General features: G+C 46.7%; 1 pseudogene; it reads right to left on the bottom strand.

The window, feature by feature from the left end:
- Window positions 1-236: 236 nt before the first annotated feature.
- LOC110552283 (activated RNA polymerase II transcriptional coactivator p15-like) overlaps window positions 237-13,728 on the bottom strand; it is a 33,196-nt pseudogene continuing 19,704 nt past the window's right edge.

The following is a 13,728-nucleotide window of genomic DNA, read 5'->3' as shown; positions in this document are numbered from 1 at the left end:
AGAGATAAAGCCCATGTTTGTCATCCTTGATGGATATTTGTGGAGTGGTGGTGGTGGTGGTGCTTTTTTTTTTTTTTTTTTTGCATCTCATCAATCATTGCTATGTTTATGACTCTGATCCATAAGGATAAATTTTTTTTTTTTTTAAAGATCGTAACGATCCGACTTTATTTTACACTAGGTACAGGGCACAAAGCAATCCTCTTTAATAAAGTTGGCAATTAGCTTCACTTAGAACATTTTAATTTTTAATAGTGTACATTTAAAAAGATTCATCTTACAAATTGTTCTGCAACCCAAATATACAAAGGCTTGGAAAACAACATTTAGAAAACAAAAGCCAATGTAAAAAGACATTAAAACAACCTCCACAGTTGCTGGTTTGCTATGGCTCAGACTTTACAGCTTTCTTACTGCGTCTCCATTGCTCCATGTTTGAAGAAATACCTTTTCTCCCCACTTTCATTTCACCTGCTGAGTCCATCCAGTGTTCTCTAGCATCAGTTAGAATTTCTTTTAAAAGGCCCGAACACCGATGTATCTCATCTTCCCTGTCTGAAACCTGTTGTCACCTCTGCAGCTGCTGTCAGAATCATTGCCCGAAGAGCTTGGAAAAGCAAGTTCCTTTGATTTAGGCATGGTTTCCCTCCTGCTGTCCAACTGCTAGCTTGCTCACTCGATCACTGGCTCTGGACTCAAGGAGAAATTCTTGAGCCTGTCTTTGTCACAGTCCATGTAGGACATCTAGACTTGGCTTTGGTTTGAGGTCATGGAAGCCGTCCAGGATAGACGTTGTAGGAGCGTGCAGCAGAGGCAGAGAACCGGTGAGGTGGCCACCATTGTTCTCGCCTCGGATGGTTCGGACTCTTGTCATGTTGCAGTTTCATTGCTGTGTTGACTAGACTTTCGTGGTTGTTTATTGGGAGGGAGTAGTGCAAGGGGCTGAATTAAGTGGAGGAAGCAAAGGAGAGTCTGTGAGAAATTACTTCAGTCCCCAGTGGAGCTTTGGCTCTGTGTACACTGATGCCTCACGCGTAAGATGGCTTGTGGCTTGTGCAGGGAGGGAGGGCTCTTGCAGAGAAGATGATGATGAATAGCTCCTCAGCGGAGCCTTCAGACAGTCTGGGTTTCTCCATACGGAGACAGAGTCTGGAGGTTGTCTTCAAGCCAGCATTTCAAGTCCAGGAACCTACATTAGCAAATGCATCGAAGGCGGAGACAGGCGCATTGCACTGAGTTAGTGTGCATAGGGGTGAGACTGCTGATTTTTAAAATTAAGAGGGGAAGTGAGAGGAGGGCGGAATGTGGGTGTTCTCATCGATGAAAGGTGTGTCTTACTCAGCCTTCCGGAGGGGAGGGAATGGTTGTGCTGTAAAAGAATCATTCTGCCATGCCTCCTGCCCTCACCGTCAGTGCTGAGAAGGATGCCGAGGACTGTGGTGGCTTGTCCATTGGCTCTAAACTGGCAGAAGGCTTGTCAGAGCCGGAAAGTCCATCCTGACCCAAGAGATGACGTTTGAAGTCTTGAATCCGTGGGACACCTGAAAGGGGAATGGTTTCTGTGTAAACAAGCCGGCTCCCATGTTGACTATAAGCAAAACATTGTTCGGTGATTATGTCAACACCCTGCTGGCATTGCCGATTGAAATAACGGACAAATCTGTCTTTCCGTTCATAAATGAGTTTGGCAAGGGTTTAGCCAAGCCAGCCAACACTTCTCGGCAAGCTCTGTGCCTTCCACCGTGAGAGTTCACAGTGGAGATGGTAGCACTGTTAACAGTACGTCAACACCCAAGTTCCAACACACGTAGGCCCTACCCTGCTCCCTCAGGCATCGCTTCTGAGTCCTGAGGGAGCTGTGTGGTTGGGCTGGCCAACTGTGAAGCTCTGGCTCTCTGCCCTATGCTCCTTAGGTTTAAAGTATTTTAAGAGCAAGGCCAAAAGCCACTGCATGCCCTTACAAGGAAAGAGTCAGGAGCCAAATCCTAAACACAGAGCTGCCTCCTTGAGGAGTGGAGTAAAGAAATCACTATGGCCCCAAGTGAGACGTGGGATTACACCCTTCTTTTAGAAGTAGGTTGAAAGGGCACATACTAGATGGGGTCCATCCAGTCAGGTTTGGGGGCAGCATAACACCCTGCAGGGTAGAGGCCTTGCTACTCATCACTGTGTGGGCCTCGGGAGAGCTCTCTCTGTGAAAGAGATCTGCAGACCTAGCCCCTTAACCTGGCTGAGGTTAAGGCAAGACATAGGAAACTTTTAACACAGCCTTACAATAATTACCACTGTTGTTGTAATGATAGCTTTTTTCTTATCATTTCTTTTCAAATACTGAGTTAGCCAAGAAGATAGATATTAGTCACTTCTGCCCAAAACAAACCATTAGACTACATTATCATTGAAATTTAGTTAATCGCAGCTTTTTTTTTAAAGGAGTTTAAATTTCTACCAAAAAAAACAAAAAGGATCTAGATACCTTAAACTTTGGTTAACTCACAGTATGTGAATGCAAAAGTTGCCTAATCGTGGATGGAAAACAGGCTCTTCCTACAGTGACTGGCACGCTCCGTGACTGTCCAGGTCAGAACTCTGGGACCCGCCATGTGGATACTGAGTTCGCAGGCAGGTTCCAGTTCTTTCCATCTCCTCCCTCCTGGTGCCTTTCTCACGCAAGGTCTGAGAGACAACACTCCCCGCTTGCTTCTGACACTTCTGACGTCCCCCACGAGGCCCCGTGAGATGAGTCTGTTCGTGACAGTTTGCCGGAGCCCGTCTCAGGAAAGCAGCCTGGACAGCCGACTGAAAACTGACCGCCTCGTTTAGGATGAAACTAAACGAGAACGAAGTCAATGCAATACCGCAAAGGTGTCTTTCTCGCACGTATGGGTGTGCGTGCTCCTGCGTGCAGACGCTTGCGTGTGCAGATTTGTATACATGTATGCGCATGTGTGTGTGAAAGCCTGAAAGTGACACTGGACATCTCAGTTGCTGTCTGCCGTGTTTGGTGAGGTATGGTCTCTCCTTTGAACCCTGTCCGGCTAGCTTGGTGTGCTAGCTTGCTCTGGGATTCCCCTAGCTCTGCCTGCCTGGGCCACCATGTCTGCCTGGCGTGGGTCCTGGAGATCCAAACTGTTCCCTGACAAGCACTTTTAACTACTGACCCATCTAGACCCAAAGTCTAGATGGCTTTCAGTTAAATGCTCTCTTTTCAGTTCACTTTTAATACTTTATAGAATACATTAAAAAAATAACATTGTTTTGCCTTCGTGTATGTCTGTGTAAGGGTGTCAGAGCTTAGAGTTACATACAGCTGTGAGCTGCCATGTGGGTGCTGGGAATCGAACTGCTCCGGAAGAGCAGCCAGTGCTCTTAACCACTGAGCCATCTTCCCAACCTCACAGAATACATTTTATGGGACATTTTTATATAACTTTGTCACAGCATGTTTTAACTTTTGGTTTTGTTTTAAGAGAGTCTCATGTAACGCAACCCAGGTAGCTTTGAATTTGTGTAAATTGAAGATAGACAGGTGGCCTTGAACTCTTTGAGGGTCTAAGCCACTTAGATGTATAACATGGCCAACTTCCTGATGCTTCTTCCTCCCCAGCAGAGATTTGGTGGGCTTCTTCCTCAGGGAAGTGTTCAACAGGATTTTCTAGTGGGGTGTTTAAAAGGAGGGGGGGTTCCTGTGGTAGGAACCAATCAACTTCCCTTTGCCCTGGATTATGCAATTCAAATAGCCCAAACCTGCCTCTTCAGGGGGAGAAAAAGAGAACTCATTCCCAAACATGCAAAAGTCCTGGCAGACGGGGACTCTAGCCCTGGTCCTCTTCTGTCTGGCAAGTCTGTGTGTGCTCTGCTGTATGTTCCTGCTTTCAGTCCTTACTTTTCTTGCCTTTTTAGTCTTTAACTCATAGGAGAAAAAAGAATTCACTGCCGAAAACTTAGCCTCGTTCTGGCAGTACCCTCCAGACCCTTTTGCCTCTGCTGGTCTCCTGTGTTACCAAGATGGGGACATAAGAGTCCAGTCTGGTCTTGACCTTGTGATTTTCCTGCCGTGGCCTCTCAACTACCAGGATTGCTGGTGGCCTGCTCTGCCTGCAGGTTGTACGTATGGTCCTTTTGGAAATGAGATCAAGAGGGGCTACAGAGCAAGGGGACATAGACCGGGTCCCAGCACCATCAGTAGTGGAATTTGCCATGAGGTTCTTGATGCAAAGGTTGGTTAGAAATGGTATAGAGAAACATTTGGAGTTGGAGTTCAGTGCTGAAGGAGTATAGACGTGAGAAAGGGTCCTCAGGATGTGACCTCCCTCAGCTCTATGTTCAGCAGTGTGCTCCCACAGACCTTCCGAGTTCCTGGCTCACTCATTAAGTTAGTAGAGGAGAATCAGGCAAGCACAAGTTCCTTCCGAGAGTGGTGCAGACACAATTTTCTTTCCAAAGCTACAATCCAGACAAGTGGTTCTCAACATGTGGGTCGCGACCCCCACGCGGTTGCACGGCCCTTTCATAGGGTCGGAATCAGATATCCTGCATATCAGATATTTACGTTATGACTCATAAATGGCCATGATTGGGGCCGCCACACCATGAGGACCTGTATTCAAGGGTCCCAGCATTAGGAAAGTTGAGAACCGCTGCACTAGGTACTGGATCTTTCCCACTCTGGATGAGGACATGGCTGTTGCAGGGAATCATGGAGTCATCTCATCAGATATTAGTCATTCTTAGTCTGTGGGGATTTTGTACTCTTTAAATACAGTAGACCATTACAATCAAAAGTTGCCCTACTATGCTGCAGAAATCCAGAGCTAGTTGGGCATGCTGGCACACATCTAAACTCTAGCACCGGCGAGGCAAAGGCAAGAGGATTCGATTGTTTTTTTTATCATGGCTGAAAAATATTCCTTTGTGTTCCATTGTGTATGTCTGAATGTACAGTCTGTATTTTCCTTCCCCAGTCATTTGCTGAAGGATATAATTTATATCGTAGCTGTTGTGAGCAGAACTGCAGTGCAGCCATGGGCTACCTCTCTGCTCTGGTTTCATTTCATGGGTGCTCCGGAGTGGGAGCTCCGTGTCTTTTACTACCTCTCTTTTCAGCTTGTTGAGGACAGTTCCCCCATCTCTGGCTGCACTCCTTTACACTCTCATCCACGGTGGATAAGAAACCCCCTTCCGCAAGTCAGTGGCCTGCATTTTTTTTAACTTTAAACATTGTTTAATTACATACATTTATTTGTGTGGAGAACAGAAGATGACTCTTCTCCCTCAGTGTAGGTCCTGGGTCTTCCAGGTCTTTCAAACTTAGAGGCAACTACTGAGCCACCTTGTCACCACCACCATTGTGGTCTTGTCCTCCCTTTCCCTGTTGATTAGTGAAGTATAGCATTTCCTCATATACATCAGCCATTAAGACTGTTGGGCTGTTTTTAAAATTGGATTCTTTGGCAGGGGGCTGAGGGGGGTGGTGATTCTGGGTTTTGTTTTGAAGGATTTGTTTTGGCCAGTTTCATGGGTTCTTGTACATTTGGGATGTTAACCTTCCTATAGATGAATAGTTGTCAACAGTTTTCTCTCATTCTTTAGGTTGTTACTTAATTCTACTTTCTTTGGTATATAAAAGCTTTGTAGTTTAATCAATCCTATTTGTCACGGTTGCTTTCATTCCCTGTACTTTGGATCCTATCTGCAAAGACCACCTGTAGAAGGGCCTGGAAGTACTTCCTGTGTCCTTGAAGTACTTCCTGTGCCTATCACAAAGCAGGTGTTCAATAAAAACATTTTGAAGCAGGGTTGTTCAGCTGGCCTCACACTTTAAATCCTCCTGCCTCTGCCTTCTAAATTCTGGAATTAAAAGGCTTTGAGTCGCCACTCTGGCTTGAATAGAGGCATTTAGGAAGTACTAGGCACCATCATGCACATCGAGAAAGAGGCTTTCTAGTCAGTTAGAGCCGAGTTTAAATGCCTCCATCCCTCAGCAACCAATCTACTTAAGCTCCTTGACGCAGATCTCTGGCATGTTTGAGAAAATAGGTAGCGATCATGTGGTTCGCATGGGCAGACTCAAGGGTTATGTTGCCCGTGCAGCCGTCCTTGGTGACGTGAGATGGTTGGAAACTAGTCAGTGGCACAGAGGAAAGGTACAGTCTGCTCTAGTTGAGCAGGGGCCGGAGCAGCTCACCTGAAGATGAAACCTCCGCAAGGGTGGGCCTGGGGGACAAGGTCACAGCACAAGGCCTGGACCTTTTTCTTGTGGTTCCTAACAGAGGCTTCCTTCTGCCTCCTTGGATCTTTGCTTCATGGGGAATAAACCCTTCCGTCCATCCCTCCCTGTATGCTGCCCCTTCTCATACCTGCCTTCCTCTCCCTCGCACATTGAACCACGCTCAAGCTACTGGCTGTCTAGAAGCGTTGCCTGCAATGCTGGAGCCTTTGCTCTGCTCATCTGTAGATGCCTGGGTGGCCTCTCCCTGTACTGAAATGCCACCTGCCCAAAGACGTCTTCCCTCTTTGTGACCAAATCTAAAAACTTACTCTTGCCCACCTCCTTCCCCTCCTTGAATTCCTGTTCTTTGTGACATTTTCTTTGTGTTGTATTTTTATTTGTTTTCCTCCTAGGAGACCCAGGCCTGGTGTAGATGAGTCCTAAACAGCAGAGGAAGTTAATTTACGGATGAATGAGCTTAGGTGGTCTGTGTAGATGTCACCCACCCTCCCTCGGGGACACTCACCTTGTCTCAGATAGGAAGGGCATTGTGCTTTTAATAGCCCCAAGGTTGTCAGTAAAACAACTTAATCATCTCAGGAAAGTGCACCCAGGTTTGTTTCAGAATGAGCATGTGACGGTGACAAGTCCGAGCTGGCCAGTGTTCAGATTAATGAGCTTTCTGTCTTCCTCCAAACAATGCACAGATCCTGCTGCTCTGGGCCGTTCACATTTAGAACTGAAGTCAAAAATCATTGTGAAGGTGAAGGGCGGCACTGGAAACTATTTTTAGAACCCGCAGCAAATGAGACAGCGGGGAGGTGGGAGGTGGTTGTTACTGAGGTTCAGATACCCAATTGAGGTTTATTGGCCTTTAATACCCCTCTCATCTGTTTCTCAAATTGTAGTTTGACAATGGATTTCACCCCAGATTTTTTTTTTCAGTTGTTAGAATCACAAAACAACCCCTGATAAGCAGAGAGACTTGGAGGATGGGAACTCAATCCAGCAAGAAATGCCAAGGCCTAGCATGTGGTGTGGGTAGAATCCATGCCTAGCATGCTTAACATCCTAGGTTCCATCCTCCACATCATATAAGATGGAATAGTGGTACATCTGTATAACCCTGACCCTCTGGTAGAGGCCAGAGGATGGGGAGTTCAGAATCGTCCTCAGCTATACAGTAAGTTCAAGGCCAGCCTTGACTACATGAGACCCTTATAGAGAGAGAGCTGAAAGAGCTCCTAAGAGCCTGTCATTGTTAATCATCTTCAAATCGCCAGGGTCACTTATAACTAAGTTGTGGAAACGTGCCCGTAGGCAAAACGGGTTCAGGTATTTGTCCAAACTCATGGCCACCACCTCAGATACTGAGACAAGTAGCCTTAATTTGCTGTCTTTAGAAATACCCCACCCCCCAGAAATACCCTCCACCCAGTCACTGGGTGGAGACACAGAGCATTTGGTAAGGGCTTTGGGGAGAAGAATGGTTTGTTTAGCGGGGAAAGCCTGGCAGCACAGGATCTGGGAGGTAAGAGCAGAAACTGGGTCGATAAAGCAGAGCAAAGCCTGAGCTAGGTAAGCGCAGAATTGACAGCAAACAGGAAGCAAACCTCTTGGAGACTTGAAAGCGGCAGGTCAGCACTTCCTTCTCCAGCAGAAATTGAGTCATGTCTGTTAGCATGTTTTTTTTTTTTTTTCCTCTATTTTCAGTGTCCTCAAATGACAGGCCCAAGCAAATCACTGACTGGGTGAAAACATTAGATTTTTTTAAAGACAATGGATGCACCTGTACTCTTATTTATAATTAAAGAGCTAATAACAACTTTAGCATCCTACTGGGTCACAAAAAGCAGGTGCAGTATTACACAGTATGGTCATATTCAGCACTTTGAAAGAATTTTATGGTGTTTTAATCACAGCAATAGAAAAGTAACAAGATGGATGGATGGATGGATGGATGGATGGATGGATAGGTAGGTAGATGGATAGATGGATGAATTGTAATTATAAATAAATGCAAATTGCCTACATATTTTCTCTGGTCTTTCTTTTGAGGAAGAAGCAGATAGCTTTTGGCATGAACTCTCGTGGTTGTCTGCTCTTCACCTCTATGTCCACCATCTTTCTGGCCCCTTGCTTTCTCCCTTTCCTCCTTTTTCTTGTTCTGCTGAGCCCCTGGCTTTCTTGCTGCCCAGAAAGAACTACTGTCCCCAGAGTAAGTCTTATCTTTGGCCATCTTCTGTGGCCCCTGAAGTTGTAGGTGGCTTTGACTCTGGTTTCTGGCTTCAGCTGCGTATGGTCCATAGAGGTAAAAGTTTGTCTGAAAGCAGCTGCTCCACACAGTGCAGCTGAACTCAGATCATTTCCCGAGATCAGGTTTTAATTTGGAAAAAAAAAAAAAAGAAGGGAAGAACACCCTTTCATTTGTATAAGGCAGTGGTTCTCAACTTTCCTAATGCTGTGACCATTTAACACAGTTCCTCATGTAGTGGTGATCCACAGCCATAAAGTTATTTTTTGCTGCTACTTCATAGCTGTAATTTTGCTAACCGTTATGAATTGTGATGCATAAGTATCTGTGTTTTCCCATGCTCTTAAGTGACCCCATGTGAAAGGGTCGTTCGACCATCAAAGGGGTTCTCACAGGTTGAGAAATGCTGGCACAAAACAGTATTAGACAGAAAAAGAAAGATCACCAGAATGGAACTGGGGGTGAACTAACATTTTGGTTAGTCTGTGGCCTTCCATCAGCACGCATGTCCCTCAGCCCTAAGCTGCCTTTTTGAATGTGGGGGCCCCAGCTGTCTGCTCCCTTCCCCATCAGTCCTCCGAAGAACACCCAACCGTGGCTTCAGCCTTCTTTGCAGCCATTGGTTAGTGCTACTCAGAGGCATCTCAGTGAGAGGTTAGGTTAGCATCCTTCTGCTCTGGAAGCTGGGGTCCTAGATCCCGGGTGACATAGGACTGTGCTTCCTTGGGCGCCCCATGGAGGAAGCACTGCAGTGACCAGAGAATGAGGCTTGTGTTCCTGTAATCAACCAAATGGCTCCTGCAGAGCCCTCTGTTAACAAGGGCTTTTGCATACAAGGTGGAATCCATGCCTCGTATTTGGGTCAGATTGATGGGAAAGACATGTGACTTGCTTTAAAATTAGCCTCAAAACTCATTGTATAATAGTTCTGGCTTTCAGTAAATAGAATGGTTGGGTTTTTATAAGGACAGCCACATAGCATTTCTATCATGCGTAGCTGATTGAATCATCTCAGAAAATCCTTTATGTTCACCAAGACACTGTGTTTTTACCTGTAAAATGATGGCTGTGGATTTTATAGGAGAGAAAGGATTAACAAAACTGACTTATCCAGGACCCATATACACACAGAGAGAGCTTTTGGGCTTGTCAAGGAAGAGAACAGTCTCTTCTGCCCCATAGGACAGGGTGAAACTAGGAAGGAAAGAAATGATTGCTTCCTAAATCATGCTGTCAGCCAGGGCCCAGGGTTAATATCCTGGGAGGATCCTAAGCTCGGAGAACATTTTACATCTTAAGAAAACAAGCTCTTCTTTTTCCCCTGAATGTTTCCCCTGTGACAGTGAGATAGTCTTCACACAAATTCAAAATCAGCAAAACAGTTACTAGCACCAGCCACCTTCCTGCTGTCCTCCACAAGGGCAGCCTGTTTCCCCGGATTTCTGATTTGCCTTGGCCGAAGAATCTACAGATAAGCCCAAATGACCTAGAGGCAGAGGAGATGCAAATAACTTTGTGTGACTACAGAAGATACTTCTCTACCGTCAGGAGAATGTGGCGGTTTGAACGAGAATGCGTATGTTTGAATGCTTGGCCATCAGGAGTAGCGCTATTAGGAGGTGTGGCCTAGTTGGAGGAAGTGCCTCACTGTGAGGCAGGTTTTGAGGTCATGTATGCTCCAGCTACACCCACGGTGGTTGCATTTGAATCAGGATGTAGAACTGTCAGCTCCTTCTCCATGTTCTGCCTGTATGCTGATGTTCCCACCATGAAGATAAAGGACCAAACCTCTGAAACTGTAAGCCAACCCCAATTAAATGTTTTCCTTTTATAAGAGTTGCTGTGGTCGTGGTGTCTCTTCTTAGCAATAAAACCCAGTCTAAGACAGGGAAGGAGCAGGAGGATCAAGAGCTCAAGGCCAGCCTCGGGGACACAGTGAGTTGGAGGCCAGCCGCCTGTGCTATATGAAACTCTCTCTCAAATCAAAAGCAAACCACTTTATGGGTTGATTTTTCTGTGGTCCACTGAGCTAAACAGATACTTGGTTATCATTTATGTCTCATTCTGACGTGACTTTAAAGAGCTGAGGGCAAGGGAAGAGATGGTTAAGAAACTAGACCTTGCTCTGTGGGCTGGCAAGGTTGCCCCACCAGGGAGGAGTGCTCAAAGAGCAGGCAGCTGAGTTCATGTCAGAGACAGCCCCTGTTCCCCTTACTAGGGCACCCACATGAAGACTGAGCTGCCTATTGGCTACTAGGGGGTTTAGGTCCTCTCCCTGCAAGGTCCTTGGTTGATGCACCAGTCTCTGCTGGCCACCCTGGGCCCAGACTTTTTGGCTTTGTTGGTCTCCTTGTGGTGCTCCTATCCCCTCTGTGTTCTTCTATGCCCCCCCCCCATCTTCCATAAGACTCCCTGTACTCTGCCCAAAGTTTGGCTGTAAGTCTCTGCATCTGCCTCTATCCCCTGCTGGATGAAGTCTTTTAGGCTCCCATCCTGTTCCCCCACTTCCTGTGTCTATCCTGTTTGCCTTCTGAAAGAGAATTAAGCATCCTCCCTAGGATCCTCCTTGTTGTAGATTTTAGTATGTTTATTCTACATTATATGGATAATATCCACTTATAAGTGAGTATACTATGAGTGTCTTTCTGGTTCTGGATTACTTCACTCAGTATGATCTTTTCTAGTTCCATCCATTTGCCCACAAATGTCATGATTTCCTTGTTTTTCAATAGCTGAGTAGTATTCCATTGCATAAATGGACCACAATTTCTGTATCCATTCTTCAGTTGAAGGACATTTAAAGGATTCAGGAAGTCCTAATGTGACTTGATAGGCTAGGGTCAGACAGTAGGGGAGGAGGACTCCCCCTTTTAGTCAACTAGGGGAAGGGGAGGGGGGTGAAGAGAGAGGGAAGGTAGGATGGGGAGGAGATGAGGGAGGAAGCTATAATAGAATATAATGTGAATAAACTGTAAAAATGAAATAAAAACCATTTAAAAAAATAAAAATAAAAATCAGGGACCCACATGGTGGAGGAAGAAGAGAACTGACGAGTGTGGGCTGTGCTCCGACTTCCACGTGAGTGCGTGGCCCGCACACACCAGCACGTGCACACACACAAATTAAGTAACAGAAGCTTAAGAAGGAAAGCTGGCCCTCTACGCAGAGGGACAAAGAACACAAAAGCAGCTGGCAAGAAACCACAAGCACGGTCTTTGTTTCTCACAAGAGCGTGTGACAGGAGAGTCACACTCTGGAGTCAGGCACCCTGGCTTCAGGTCACACCATTTGGCCTGTTTAAAAACTTATTTCATCATGGGTAAACTGAGCATAACGGTAACGCCCACCGCTAGGCAGTTACAAAGTTTTAATGAGCCAATGCTTGAAGTAGCAGAGTGGCTGCAGTCAGGCCTGGCAAACACTCACCAATGGTGACAGTCATAACTTGACCCCCAACTGCCTCAGGCGACCATGCCACAAACTCGGTGGCTTAAGACGACAGGAAACTATTCCACAGTACCCGCTGCCAAAACTCAAGGAGCCTACAGCCCTGCTGTCTTGGAGTCCCAAGCCCTTTCTCTGATGGCTGCAGTGACTTAGTTGTCACTCCACAATCTTGTGTCCACAGTCTTTCTCCTGTCTGTCTGTCTCCTTGTCCCTTATAAAGCCTGGGCCTCCTCCTTCATAAGGCCTCTTGTCTCTTGGCACCCAGATCTTGCATAGTGTACTTCGTGACCCGAGAACGGCTCCAGAATATTAACCCTGGAGGCTTCCGTGTCTTTGACCCCTTCTTCTCCAGATAAAAGGTAAACACAACCTGTGCCGTGAAGGTTTGTAGGTTGTGGCTCCTGCTGACACCACACAGGCAGTGGAACATGAGGAAGCCAGGGGCAACAGGGGCTGGAAGCTTTCCAAAACCTTCGTCTCTGTGGAGCCGAATGGCACAGGTTCCTTCTCTTGGTTTTCTCTGGAGTTATAGAATGTTGACGATAGTTTATGGGGCTCTGTTGTTTGACATGCTTACCATGTTGCCTAGGCTAGCCTTGAACTCAGGTGCAAATGGTCCTTTGCCTTTAGCCTCCCAAGCAGTCGGGACTATAGGCCTTGTCACTCTTGAGCTGTGTGTATGTGTGTATGTATGGTTAATCTCCGCCAACTTGATTGGGTTGAAAGACACTTAGATTGGTAAAGCATGCCTTCTGCTGTGTCTCTGTGGGCGTTTCCAGAGAGGGTTAGCTAAAGTGGAAGACTCGCTTTGGGTGTGGCCACATTGTGTTACAGAGTAAGTACCTGGGTGAAAGAAAAAGAGGAGGCGGAAGCTTCCTAACAGGAATGTTAATGCTCTCGCTTCCTGGCCACCATGAGGTAAGCAGCCTCCTCCACATGCCAAGATGCTCTGTCTTGCCATAGGCTCAGTATAGCAAACCACGGACTCAAACAACTGAAACTGTCAGGTCGTCCTCATCCTAAGTTGTTTGGGGTGTTTGTCACAAAGAACCCTGTACACCGGGTTGGCACATACACAGGGGACATTATAGAAGCTTTACAAAATGCCTTTCTAAAAGATCCTGGGAATTATGACACAAACGACATAGAATAAAATGTCTTAGTCTGGAGAGGCGCCTCAGAGCTCCTCCAGAGACCCGGCTTTGAAACCCACGGCAGCTCGCAACCATCTGTAAACTACAGACTACAGATCCAGTACGAGCATGGCTCTTTGAGTGAATTCCCTCCACCCTTTCACACTAAATTTGTCAATAAAATAAGACTATCCAGCTAAACCCAGCGAGGCCACCGGGTTGCACCTCTCCTACCTGCCCACGGTGCCTTTCCTCCCTCAGAACCTTATAAATCACCGTCCTTCAGAACCCAAGGCCTTCATAGTCTAACCCTGCCTTGCATCAGGATTCTAATTCTGCCGGTCAGGGAGTTCGTTTGCCTCACGGGGCTCGTACATATTGACCAAGATGCCCGCATTTACTCATCGGTAAAGCTGCATCTCCTGACTTATAGTAAGCCACGTGCCTGGCTGGCAGCTTGCCCCTACAAACCCTGAAGGTGTCACTGCATAAGATGCCAGGCTGTGTGGGGCTGACATTCCCCCTGCACTCCCTGAACCGCTGGAGAGCCCGGCGCTGGCTCCTGAGTCAGGCTCCTGACCCCCCAGGGGGACACTCAGTCTTGCAGCTTTTTCTAAATAAAAGCATGTGTACCCGGCTGGAGATGGCCCGCTTGCCTCCCTAACTCTCCGTTGTCGTCCTCT

The sequence above is a fragment of the Meriones unguiculatus genome, chromosome 6, assembly GCF_030254825.1.
Source record: "Meriones unguiculatus strain TT.TT164.6M chromosome 6, Bangor_MerUng_6.1, whole genome shotgun sequence".
Classification (NCBI taxonomy): Eukaryota; Metazoa; Chordata; class Mammalia; order Rodentia; family Muridae; genus Meriones; species Meriones unguiculatus.
The sequence above is the reverse complement of the archived record's forward strand: the minus strand, read 5'-3'. Positions and strand labels throughout refer to the sequence as shown.